At 33.6% G+C, this 14,155-nt stretch overlaps 1 long non-coding RNA gene across 1 annotated transcript; it reads left to right on the forward strand.

Annotated features, from left to right (window-relative positions):
- Positions 1–5,430: 5,430 nt before the first annotated feature.
- Positions 5,431–12,538, forward strand: LOC126725552 (uncharacterized). Its single transcript, XR_007655498.1, has 4 exons — positions 5,431–9,173; positions 10,298–10,507; positions 11,158–11,343; positions 12,385–12,538. It is a non-coding gene; the product is annotated as an uncharacterized LOC126725552 (long non-coding RNA).
- The last annotated feature ends 1,617 nt before the right edge of the window (positions 12,539–14,155 follow it).

Consider the following 14,155-nt stretch of genomic DNA (forward strand, 5'->3'; position numbering starts at 1 on the left):
TTTCATTTCATTATTTTAGGCTTCTACTTCCAGTCCACATGAATATATGCCCTTTGGATCATTATATATTTTTCTATTTGTTACTTGATAAAAATTAAAATTATATCAAAGTGAAAGAAAGGTCACCATGTTTTGTCTGTTGCTTTGAGCAGTTAGCTTTGTGTGTGAGTTATTGATGCAGCTTTTTTTTTTTTTAATATTACTTTTTCTATTAAGAGCTTCTATTTTGAACATTTCAACTGTGGTTTGTGTTTTGGTGCAAGTTTACCACCAGTTCAAACATAATGTATCAAAGCATAGTTTTGCCTTCTGGATTTTTACATTGTAAATCCTGGTTTTAAATTGTTTTGTCCCCGCTTTACCTGTGAAGGTTTACTGATATGGAAGCATCTGGTTCAAATGTACCAAATTATGATGCGTTTGGAACAAGTCTTGATGGGTTTGGTCCTACATTTTCTTGGTAGACTATTCATTCTGCCTAATAGTCTAATTAATTGATGTTAATTGGAAATAGTGATGTTCCTACTGTGTTTTGCAGATAATTGTGGATTTGATATGCAACAGGTATGCATATTGTCTTGTTTATATTGCTTTCACTTAAGAAGTATCCATTCTTTGGTAGATTGTGATTCTGTGATGCCACATCTCAGTAACGATTTATTAGAATGAACTATCTTGCTTTTGGAGGGCTTTACAGAGTTGGTTGACAATTATTTGCTGCTTCTTTCCTCTTTGAAAAATTAATGTTAAAACATGTCTTATTTTACCTTATAATTTTGTTGATATTGTTGGTAGTTTTTTAAGGATAGTTGAACTGGATAGACTGGATAAACCGAGAAGGCCCAAGGGCTCGATGTGACCCGAGTGAGCCAAAGGCCTGAAAAATATCTATGCAGAACCAAGAGCCACAAAGCTTAGGCCTTTCTAAGGAACTGCCCAATTCTCATAAGATCCTTGTATAGCAAATGATACAGACAGAGCCCCAGTTTATCTATGGCCTTTTATGGAATCCCAGGCTTGAATTAAAATGAGAGACTACTAGACTAGTTGTTATTTAAAAAGTAAGAGGGGTTTTCATTTTCAAATGACTACCCATTTAAGCCCCTGAAGTTCAAGTTTGAAACCGGCTGCTTCCTTCCCAATGTGGATGTCTAGGGAAATATTTGCTTGGACATTCTTCAGGTACTTATTTTTTTCAATTTTTTTTGCTGGGCTTGTTGAGATCATTTAGCAGTACAATAATATATTGCTGAAAGTTTAATGCGTCGAAGTAATGATATGATTTGGCTGTGGTCTGCTGCTTCATAGTCTGATAACATGTGAAATCTTTATCTACAGGATTAGGATGTACAATTTGGATTTGTAGTTCTAGTGAGTAGGGGAATCAATTTGGCTTCATAATATGATTTGTCTTTAGGTGTTTGTTGGCTCCTTCTGAAATGTGTTAGGGGAACTTCATTGCTTTTCCTCAAACACCTTCCTTGTGGGGGTGGTTAAATTTATTATCTTTTCTTTCCTTGATATTTACATCCACTTTCCACAAACATTGGTGCTTGGATGTTATTTAGGGGTGTGTTTATACTTCCTATGTATGGGGTTTTGTTTTGTTTTTAAATTTTCTAACAAATTAGTTACCTAACAATGAAATTTTATATAAGGTAATGGGAGACTGATATAGCAGCCTTTAGGGCATTCATTACCATGTTAGATTTTATTTTATCCTCCCATTCTCTCTCACACGATCTTAATTTGCCTTGCACTATTTGGTTCTATAATAACATTTTGCTCATAATGTCTTTGCTTGTTTAGATCTTAAAAAACCTCGTCCATCTTTCCAAGACAACCAAAATCATTCAAAATGATTTAGGTACTTGAGAAAAAATTTTACTTGACATTTTTTGAAAGTTGTCATGCCCTACTTTTTTTATCCTGGCCACTCTCATTACACTGTCTCTACAAATTTTCACGTGTACTTTTTGACTTTTTATTTGTGCATGTGTGTGTGGGTGGGTGGTAGCTTTCTGAGCCCACCAAGAAAGAAGATGAGGATTTGGTAGTTGGTTCCTAATGAGTTTGGGTAGGTCTCTTCACTTATTTAAAAAAAGAAAAAAAGAGTTTGGGTAGGTCTCTTCTATTTAATTTTCAATTTTTTTAATGCTTCTTCCTTCTTTATATTTTGCAGATTTTATCTTATAGGTCTTAGATATACCATACTTACTATGACTATGATTAGAAGTCTGCTTGCAACTAAAAATTTGTAGTTTTCTTAATTCTTTTCATCAAATGTCTACTTTTTTATCACTATACACCATAGGGAAGAAAAAAGACATGTTTGAGTTGTCTCTTTCTTTTGGTAGACAGATTTATGGAAGTAAACCAAAATATATAAAATCTATTTGCACAAGGGCATCGCAATGCAGTAGAGGTGTAAGTGGAAAGCAACATGATAGATATAGTTTGGTTATGTTAGTTTTATGAATGTTATTTTTTCTTCTATGATAGATATAGTTTGCACCTGATTTAAGTGTCCGTTTGGAAACAGTTTATCTCATTTTTTCTGAATACCTTTTGCTGAAAGTAGTATAGATAAAAGGTAAAAGTTAAATAAAATAAGTAGGTGACTCACGTGGGGCCAACAAATAGTAGGAAAAATTAGCAATAAGTTGGCTTACAAATGCAGCCCAAATGGACGCCTATTGGTGTGATAAATCATAATTTCTGTTTAAATAAATTTCCCTATAAAAAACAAAATTATGTTTAGATGTTGTAGATGGTACCCCTTAATTGGTTTCTTATCATATGAATTTGATCACTAATGAGAAATAAGATTATTTTTTATTTCAAAAGATTTGAACATGTGCAAAAAAGTAAAGAAAGTCTTTTAATGGCAACAAGAAGAAAGTTTTGGTTGAACTTTTAATTTTGTACTCTTTGCTGCCAAAGTGTGGTTTGGACATCTATGTGGTCTAACTCAAACTCTACTTTGGGACCTTGGGTTTAGAAAGTCAGACAATCTTGGCATTATACTCATACAGCTCCACAGGGTGGGTCTACGGCTCTTTGCTGCCAAAGTGTGGTTTGGACATCTATGTGGTCTAACTCAAACTCTACTTTGGGACCTTGGGTTTAGAAAGTCAGACAATCTTGGCATTATACTCATACAGCTCCACAGGGTGGGTCTACGGGTTCCTTGAACTCATGATTTCTCACCATAAAGTCTTGAGTTCATCTTTATCCATTAGTGCATAAGAGGTTGTCCATATTTGGGAATTGGTTATGTGCTCATGAGTTTTGGACACCTTGTTAGCCAAAAAAGAAAAGACTTTATACCCATACACAAATTCATAGGTTTATTAAGTAAATGGGTTACATACTTAATCTCTAAAAAAGTATGTCTTAAAAATCAATATCAATTTTTGACATCGATTAAATCCCAAACTATGTTGAAAATCTTTCCATGCACTTATGGAGACAAAGTTATTGCCCTTAGGTTTGATGAATAGAGTTCTTGTCCCTCAATCCCACTAGGGAAAAAATGTGTTACGCATGACAAGAAAATTTGGTTAACTAGATATATCTCTCTTGTAAGCCGTGGCCCGATGCCCTTGTAAAGAAGAGGCTTCAAGAGTTTTGCTTAATTACCATCTAATTCACATTGAGTATCCCTTGTACAAATCTTCTGTTGTTCAGTAGACCTTCTGATATGTGTGATATTTAATTTTTGAATTTTAATCTTCCATGTTTCTGTTGTCAAGGAAATGAGCCTCATGGTGAAGTATGGTCACCCCCCTTATGAGCACATGCGTCCTCGCGTGTGGGGCCCACACTTCTAGCCATTGCCCTGCAATCGCAAATTGCTCAATTGCCTGTACATTTCACATGTCATCTAATAGGGTAGACTATATGTGGTCACATGCTAGCATATCTATTTATTCATTTGTCATCACATAGTATAAATTATATGTTATTCTCACATGTTCAAGCACCTCACATGCTCATGCTTTCGTATATCATATGGTCTTCCTAGCTCCTATGTTTATGCATTCTACATGTTAGACCTTATGTTGATTGTACATGTTCAAATAAAAAGGATTTCCTACAAGAAAATAAATTTGTCAAATGACATTCTTCTCACACTTTATAAACATTTAACCATTGTATCCATTTGTTGTCTCTTTGTGTCTTTTTGCTTAAGAAAAATATGTTGAAGGGAAAAAGTGGAAACTAAACTTTTTTTTTTTTGATAGGTACAAACTGAACTTGTTATGCTATGGTTTGAATGAGGTTGGTTGTATTTAATTCAATAATGCAATTTACTTTCCTAGCCAGTGCCACGAATCACATGCATAGTTAAACTCTTTAATTTTATTTTCTAGTGTAAATTGCTAACTTGCCCATTCATTTCACATGTCATCTCCTTGGGTAGACTATATGTGCTCACATTCTCCCATATTCATGCATCCATTTGCAATCACTTAGGATAGATCACACGTTCATGCACCTCACAAGTTCATGCACCTCACAAGCCCATCCTTTCATATATTATACGTTCTCATTTAGGACTGATTATATTATATGCTCATATGGTCACATGACCATGCTTTAGGGTTTAGGGTTTTAGGTTTCATGCTTTAGGGTATAGGGTTCAACATTTGGGGTTTAAGATGTTAGGGTTTAGTGTTTTAGATCCATATATCCAGTCAATTTACATATTGATGCATTCGTATATCATAGGTTCTCACTTGCCCATATGTTTATGCATTCTACTTGTCATCCCTTAGGTTGATTGTACATGTTCACATGCTTCTAAAATTTGTAAAATGTCAAATTCTAAAAATATCCATTTGTGAGCAATTAACCTTTATATCCTTTTGTTGTCTCTATGTATTTAATTCAAGAGTGCAATTTTCTTTCCTATCCATTGTCATGCAATCACATGCTTAGCTATACTCTTTAATGTTATTTTCTAGCATAAATTGCATAAATGCCCATGCATTTCACTTGTCATCTCACATTCTCACATATCCTTGGATTCATTTGTCATCACTTAGGATTGATTATATTTTGTGTTCAAATGTTCATGCACCTCACATGCTCATGCATTCATATATCATACATTCTTCCTTGCCCCTATGTTTATGCATTTTACATGTAGGTTGATTGTACATGTTCACATAAAAAAGATTTCCCACAAGAAAACAAAAATTGTCAAATCGCATTCTTGTCATAGTTTATAAACATTTAACCATAGCATCCCTATATTGTCTTTTTGTGTCTTTTTACATGAGAAAAATATGTTGAAGGGAAAAATTGCAAAGTTTGGCTTACCTCAAGTATTTTTTTAACTGGACATGTCCTTTTGTTTTAAATCTACAAGTGATAGTGTATTTTAATCTCCACATTTTATTTAATTAGTGGGTAACGTGGTAGTCTCTTATAAAAACAAAAGGAGATTCTAGTTAAAAAAGTACTGGAGGTAAGCCAAAACTGCAAATTGAGCATGTTATGATACACTTTTGAATGAGGTTGGTTGTATTTAATTCAAGAATGAAATTTACATTCCTAGACATTGTCATGCTTATCTGTACTTTTTAATGTTATTTTCTATCATAAATTTCTCACATGCCCATGCATTTCATATGTCATGTCATAGGGTAGACTATATGTGGTCACATGCTCACATTTCCATACATTCATTTGTCATCACTTAGGATAGGTTATATTCTATGCTCATATGTTCGTGCACCTCACATGCCTTTGCATTCATATATCATATGTTCTCACTTGCCCCTATGTTTATGTATTCTACATGTCAGCCCTTAGGTTGATTGTACATATTCACATAAAAAAGATTTTCTACAAGGACAATAAAATTGTCAAATGATATTCTTCTCACACTTTATAAGCATTTAACCATTGCATCCCTTTGTTGTCTCTGTGTCTTTTTGCATGAGAAAAATGTGTTGAAGGGAAAAAGTGCAAATCGAACTTATTATGCTATGCTTTGGAATGAGGTTGGTTGTATTTAATTCAAGAATGTAATTTACTTTCCTAGCCAATGACATGCAATCACATGCTTGGTTATACTCTAATGTTATTTTCTAGTATAAATTGCTCCATGCCCATGCATTTCACATGTCATTTGATAAGGTAGACTATATGTGGTCCCATGCTTACATATCCATGCATTCATTTGTCATCACTTAGGATAGATTATATTCTATGCTCCTCTGTTCATGCACCTCACATGCCCATGCATTCATATATCATATTTTCTCACTTAGGACTAATTATATTCTATGCTCACATGCTTAGATGTCCATGCTTTAGGGTTTAAGCTAAGGACTGACATGTTATTCTATGCTTCGGAAAAATTGCAATTTAGTTTCCTAACCATTTGCCATGTAATCACATGCTTGGGTAGACTATATGTGGTCACATTCTCACATATCAATACATTCATTTGTCATCATTTAGGATAGATTATATTCTATGCTCGCATGTTCATGCACCTCACATGCCAATGCCCATGCATTCATATATTATATGTTCTTACTTGCCCCTATGTTTATGCATTCTACATGTCAGCCGTTAGGTTGATTTTACATGTTCACATGAAAAGAATTTCCTACCAGGGCAATAAATTTTCAAATGACATTCTTCTCACACTTTATAAACATTTAACCATTGTATCCATTTGTAGTCTCTTTGTGTCTTTTTGCATGAGAAAAATGCATTGAAGGGAAAAAGTGCAAATCAAACTTGTTATGCTATGCTTTGGTATTTCAATTGACTTGATTTATAGTTTCATTCTTCCCCTGTGAGATGGCTGGAGCCGCTACTGGTAATGTTTTTTCTTGTCTTTTTTTTATTGTGTGTTAAATGTGATTTGGTTTGGGTATTGTGGGTGGATTGGTTTTGATATAGGAATTTTGTTTTTTAAGTTGAGGCTGTTTTTCTTTTCATTTGTGGTTGAGATTTTCTATTACAATCTCCATATAATTGTGACTGCCCAATTGATGTTTTTCATCGAATTTGCTTCTTGGTTGACGTTTTTTGTTTTGAATGGTGCTGGATTAATCCGGATGAACTATGGGCTTTAATTTTTCTTCTTCAGTTTGTATGATTATTGAATGTATGTAGGCAAGCTGTTTGTTAAAGGTTTCTTAGAGGATTAATGGGTTGTTTTGGGGTCTGGGTTTGTCTATTTGTTATGGGTTATTGGGTTTTTGTTTCTTTTGAGTTTGTATGTAAAAGGGTTACTTAAAAAGCTAGATGGGGGTTTTTAGGGTATTGGCTTTTTGTTTATTTTTGAATCTCTGAGAATATAGATTTTGAAAACTTGAATATTTGAATTGGCTTTTATTTTTTTATTTATTTTTATTTTTTATTTTATGGGGTTTGTAGGGTTCTTTGTTATTGTCTTATGAAACAGGTTGCAATCTGACTTGATGGCCTTAATGGTAAGAACCTTGTGACTTAACCTAAATCTGTCTATAATTGAGATGGGTTTTTCTTTTTGTTATTGGTAAAGAACATAAGGTTTTTCAAAAAAAAAAAATTTGTGCAACCAAACGCTATCTTTGAACTCACAATTTGATTCCGGTAAGTGAAGATTTGGTAGTTTGGATTCAATTACAATTTAATTAGACTATTCATTATGTCTAATAGTCTAATGAATTGATGTTAATTGGAAATAGTAATGTTCCTACTGTGTTTTGCAGATAATTGTGGATTTGATATGCAACAGGTATGCATATTGTCCTGTTTATATTGCTTTAACTTAAGGAATATCCATTCTTTGGTGAATTGTGATTCTATGATGCCACATCTCAATAACGATTTATTAGAATGAACTATCTTGCTTTTGGAGGGCTTTACAGAGTTGGTTGACAATTATTTGCTGCGTCTTTCCTCTTTGAAAAATTAATGTTAAAACATGTCTTATTTTACCTTATAATTTTGTTGATATTGTTGGCAACTGGATAGACTAGATAAACCAAGAAGGTCGAAGGGCATGGTGACCCCAGTGAGCCAAAGGCCTGAAAAATATATATGCAGAACCAAGAGCCACAAAGCTTAGGCCTTTTTAAGGAACTACTCAATTCTCATAAGATCCTTGTATAGCATATGATACAGATAGAGCCCCAATCTATGGCCTTTTATGGAATCCCAGGCATGAATTAAAATGAGTGACTACTATACTAGTTGTTATTTAAAAGTAGGAGGGGTTTTCATTTTCGAATGACTATTTAAGCCCCCAAAGGTCAAGTTTGAAACTGGCTGCTTCCTTCTGACATTCTTTAGGTACACTTTTTTTTTTTTTCAAAATTTTTTGCTGGGTTTGTTGAGATCATTTAGCACTACAATAATATATTGCGGAAAGTTTAATGTGTCGAAGTAATGATATGATTTGGCTGTGGTCTGCGGCTTCATAATCTAATAACATGTGAAATCTTTATCTACAGGATAAATGCACCATTAACTGGGATATAAAATTTGGATTTGCAGTTCTAATATGATTTGTCTTTAAGTGTTTGTTGGTTCCTTCTGAAATGTGTTAGGGGAACTTCATTGCTTTTCCTCTAATGCCTTCCTTATGACCTTTTCTTTTCTTGATATTTACATCTACTTTCCACAAACACGGGTGCTTGGAAGTTATTTAGGGGTGTGTTTATCCTTCCTATATATGGGGTTCTATTTTCTTTTGTAATTTTCTAACAAATTAGTTACCTAACAATGAAATGGTATAAGGTAATGGGAGACTGATATAGCAGCCTTTTGGGCATTCATTACCCTGTTAGATTTTATTTTATTCTCCCATTCTCTCTCACATGATCTTAATTTGCCTTGCACTATTTGGTTCTATAAGAACATTTTGGTCATAATGTCTTTGCTTGTTTAGATCCTAATAAACCTCTTCCATCTTACTTTATTTGAAATGATTTCATAATCTGCCTATCGTCTCTGTATTAGTTCTGTTGCAAAGGAGGTTGAAGAATTTCAATCTGACACTGAGGACTCTGGAAGTGTTGATGATGACGCCAATGACTGTGGTCCATGTAGCGACAACAATGATTTGGCTTGTGAATCAGGAAATTCCAATTCAAGAAAACTTTAGTATATGAACCATGAAATAACATGCTGAGTATCTATGTTAGGATTGATGGAAGGTGAATATTCTGATTTCAGCTTAGAATAAAAGTTGAATGCATTAGTGGCTCTAACTTATCTTCTTCTTGCTGAATCTAGTATCAGAGTAGAGGTAATCTATAGACCATTATAGCAATGTTCTTAATTTTGAAGTGCTTTTTTTTTTCCTGTGTGTGGCAAGTGACCTCTTAATGAAAGATCTGCAGCCCTACATACTATAACTCTGTTCAATAGTGAATGTTTCTTCGTTACTTATGATATTTGGTGAAACCAAAATGAAATATGATGATTTAGGGACATTCTTCTTGCTTCTTACCATATCATCATCTTTTCAAATTGGATTTGGGTTCAACAATTGTGGTTTCATCATCAATTTACTGGGTCTTCCCTTACTCTATTGTTGACAGGTTTATAAGTAGTGCACAAAATAAGTGTCTTTTCATTAATCACATGGTAGTTCAATTTCCACACAATGTATTGGTTTTAATTATTCAACTGTAGCTATAGATTTGTGTGTGCCTTGTTGTCAGTTTTAGATGACAGAGGTAAGTGGGAGGCTATCCTTATTGAATCTTTGGAGAAGTGAGAAGCATTTCTTTGTCAAGCAATGTCAAATAAAATAGTCTGATCAATCTGAGCTCGATATGGTCGGAGAGGACAGTTGCTCTCCAGTATCTGATGTAGATAACTTAAGCCTGACTGAGATGTTGGAAATAAGGGAGAAGAACAATAAGAAAGATGGAACCGACTACAAGAGATTGATTCTTGGATATGGAATTATTTTTACTCAAATCTTTACGTTGTAAAACATGGTAAAAGATTGTATCTTGATTCACTTGCTATGTGTGAAAAGACCAATTTGTTGCACATTAGCTTGAGGTGCATTTCTTGATTGTTGAATAAAGAACCATTGTAGACTCACATTAAATTTATTTTGTGTACTAAATACAGAAAGTATGCAAGATATGAGGTAATAATTTAATAAGTACCTTTTTTAGCTTTAAATTCTTATTAAGTTTTTGATGGGCTGGAAATTATTTCAAATTTTATATGCAAAGAATGGAGGGAATGTCAACTGTTGTTTTTTGATTTATTGAGTGGTTTTAGTTGGGCTGCTTCATATTATGCTTCTTTGTTGGTGCAGTTGGTGGTCTAGGCCAAGGAGCGAGAAGCTGTAGGGTTGAGGACTAGCTTGAACACACTGATGGTTGAAGTACAGCGTTTGAATAAACTATGTGCAGAGAGGAAAGAAGCTGAAGATTCTTTAAAAAAGAAATGGAAGAAGATTGAAGAGTTTGATGCCTGAAGATCTGAACTTGAAACAATATATACTGCTCTTCTTAAGGCTAACATGGTATGATATCTCAACTTTACTGTTTGGAGGCATTGTTAGGGCATATTTTGTTGTTCCGTAGAAATTGGATGGTCTTATTTATTTTGTATAGCATTGAGAAATTTAATAAAGCTAGGCACACAACAAAATTTCACAAATTAGCCAACTACCTCACACATGGGCCCGCCACAATTTAAATTATAATTTTTTAAGGGTACCTCTCTGCATGGATTTTAGGCTTTGGTTTTAGATATTTGAAAAATCCAAAGGATTTTTTTTTTGGTATTATTCTCTTGTTAACCCAAACAAAGTAAATGAACATTAGAAATTCCCAAAGAACTTTAAGTAAAATTCCATTTCAAAATTCCTCATCCAGGCACAACATTAGCTTACCAACCAAAAACAAACAGGGAACATTTTTTTAGTTTGTTTTCTATATACAGCCAGGGGGCTCACAATACGTATCTGGGATTTTATATTCATTTTTCCATTGATGTTTTGTATCTTATTCATCAAATCATTTATGTCTTGTGGCGATATATTTATATTAAAATATGGATACGTTTTTGCGTTTTTGGCTGCTGTTTTTTTAGTTAAGCAACATAATTCCAACAGTGTATAGCTTTTTATTTGTCATAAATGATTTTCTGGTAATTTCATTAATCTTGTAGGATGCCGCTGCATTCTGGAATCAGCAGCCATAAGATGTGAGGGAGTATGCGTCCAGCACTATAATTCCTGCTTGCTTAGTTGTCGTGAAAATTTCCAATGGTGCAAAAGTTTTTATTGATAAATAAGTTTCTGCTTTCTTTCGAAGTCCTGATAATAGCCTCTACATGCTTCCGTCAATCCCACAGGTAATCTGTATATTATTCTCATTGAGTATGGCCTATGGATATTGCTGGTAATCAACTATGCCATATTATAATCTAACATTTTTTTTATAGGTAACTATAATTGCTAATTAACAGTCATTGATTTTTGTAGTAGTTTTAGACCCTTTTTTTTTTTTTTTTTTTTTTTTTTTTAGGTGAGACTCAATTGTTCAAATCTGTTGAAGTAGAGAAGAGTAGGTTATGAATATGTAACAGAGTTAGATGAGAATCATTTCATGGTCACAGAGTAATAGTGGATCATACTAAGGTTTGCTTATTGTGCCTAAGTCAGACATGAACGAAAAAATCTATAATAAAATAATTCTAATAAGTTTTTGTAAAGAAAATAATATGCATCAAGAGGTTCTAAGGATGGGTTCTTTGGTCTCACGATTCTAAGCCATGCCCAGTGCTAGTGATGAATTGGAATTGCTAATGCTACCTCACTGTACACGTCTAAAGTTGCGTTCTTTTTTTTAGCATATAAACTTATGCTAATTGAATAATCTTTCCCTCAGTGTGAGAAATTATTATTTTTCCTTGAACTCATGGAACTACTGAACATCCTAAACTAGAGAAAGATTCCTTTATTCTGAAAGTGGTGATGTATTGCCATTGTTAGGTTCCTCATGGCTCTTGAGATACAATTTGTAAAACTTGTGAATGTTTTTCTTAACCATTGCCTGCAACGAAGCAATTTGCATCTTTTGCAAGACCTGATACCTATCATTGATTGGCTTGAGCTATAAAGTTTTTTGTGGTCCAAATACCATAGATATCATTCTGCCACTTATAAAAAAAACCATTGATAATATCTTGTCAATTCTGTGATACATTGACATTCAAGTTGGATGTTGATAATGTTGTCATGGCCTAATGGGATTCCTATAATTGATTACTAGTAACTAATTATGATGTCATATATTTATGGGATTCAAGTTTTCTTTATGATTTTGAGCCCCTGAAATTTTCTGTAAAAACATGAATCCATGAGCTGTTGGACCTATCTATTAATTGCATCAGGCAATCTTGGAGTCCATGGGGGCTAATGAATCTACTGGACATGAAGCTGTTGCTGCTGCAGAAAGAGTGCGGCTTTATTGACTGCAAGAGCTGGTTCCAGGGATCTATCTGCAATTCCATCAATATTCCGTGTTTCAGCTGCCCTTCAATATCTTGCTGGTGAGTTTTGGTCATTAATATAGAAATGCTAGAGTCATGGCTTATACAAGAGGTCCAGTTACCTTCTTGGGTGTTTTAGATCATGTTTTTAAGGATTTGATAGTTATTTATTTTGAAAACTTAAAATAAACAAAAATATATGCTTATACACAACATAAGTAGAAAATACTAGGAAGCACGGTTATGGGAATGGGTATAGGTATGGGTACAATACAGTGACATAACAATTTTTGAAAAATTAGAACTTAGCTAGGAAGCACGGATAAAACATCCCAAATGAAGTGTCCGTGCTACCTAGATAAACTACCTATATATAGACACACACACATGCACACACATATATAAATTAAATTAATTTTCATATCTTTATTGTGCTGTAAATAAATTCACAAAATAACAAAAATCCCCTAAAGTTCAAAATTTGCACAAAAGTCCACGAGGTTATAAGAATCACCATTCCAATACTATATTTCAAAATAAAAGGGGATTTCCTTCAAGCACAATAAAATTGTCAAATGACATTCTTCTCATACTTTATAAGCATTTAACCTTTAAATCCCTTTGTTGTTTTTGTGTCTTTTTGCATGAGAAAAATGAGTTGAAAGAAAAAAGTGCTAATCAAACTCGTTATGCTATGGTTTGGAATGGGGTTAGTTGAATTTAATTCAAGAATGCAATTTACTTTCCTAGCCAATGTCATGCAATCACATGCATAGCTATACCCTTTAATGTTATTTTCTACCATAAATTGCTAATATGCCCATACATTTCACATGTCATCTCCCATGGTAGACTATTTGTGCTCACATGCTCACATATTCATGCATTCATTTATCATCACTGAAGAAATATTTTATTTCATGCTCACATGTTCATATACTTCACATTTTTCATGCACCTCACATGCCTAGGCATTCATATATCATATGTTCTCACTTTCCCATATGTTTATGCATTCTACTTCTCATCCCTTAGGTTCATTATACATGTTCACATGTTTCTAAAATTTGTCAAATGTTAAATTCTTAAGTTGTCCATTTGTAAGCATATAACCTTCCTATACCATTGTCGTCTCTTTGTGCCTTTTTGTATGAGAAAAATGCTAATCAAACTTGTTATTCTATGCTTGGGAATGAGGTTAGTTGTATTTAAATCAAGAATGCAATTTACTTTCCTAGCCATTGCCATGCAATCACATGCTTAGCTATACTCTTTAATGTTATTTTCTAACATAAATTGCTCACATGACCATGCATTTCACATGTCATCTCATAGGGTAGACTATATGTGGTCACATGCTCAATATCCATACATTCATTTGTCATCACATAGGATAGATTATTCTATGCGACTTTGTTCATGCACCTCACATGCCCATGCATTCTGATGGGAATCAAGATCAATTGATTGAGAGCTTGAACTAGAATTGCATTAAAATTAAGAATTAAAGCTAGAATTACAGAGAAACTGGAGAAACAAAGTTTCTGTCCAGGTCTGAAACTAAATTAAATTCACATCAAAAAACTGATTGTACTCTTACATAGTAAGCCTATTTATAATCTTTAACTATTAGGAAATAAAATAGCTAATAGTTACATAAGTCAAAGCTGTA

This window comes from Quercus robur, chromosome 5, assembly GCF_932294415.1.
Source record: "Quercus robur chromosome 5, dhQueRobu3.1, whole genome shotgun sequence".
Classification (NCBI taxonomy): Eukaryota; Viridiplantae; Streptophyta; class Magnoliopsida; order Fagales; family Fagaceae; genus Quercus; species Quercus robur.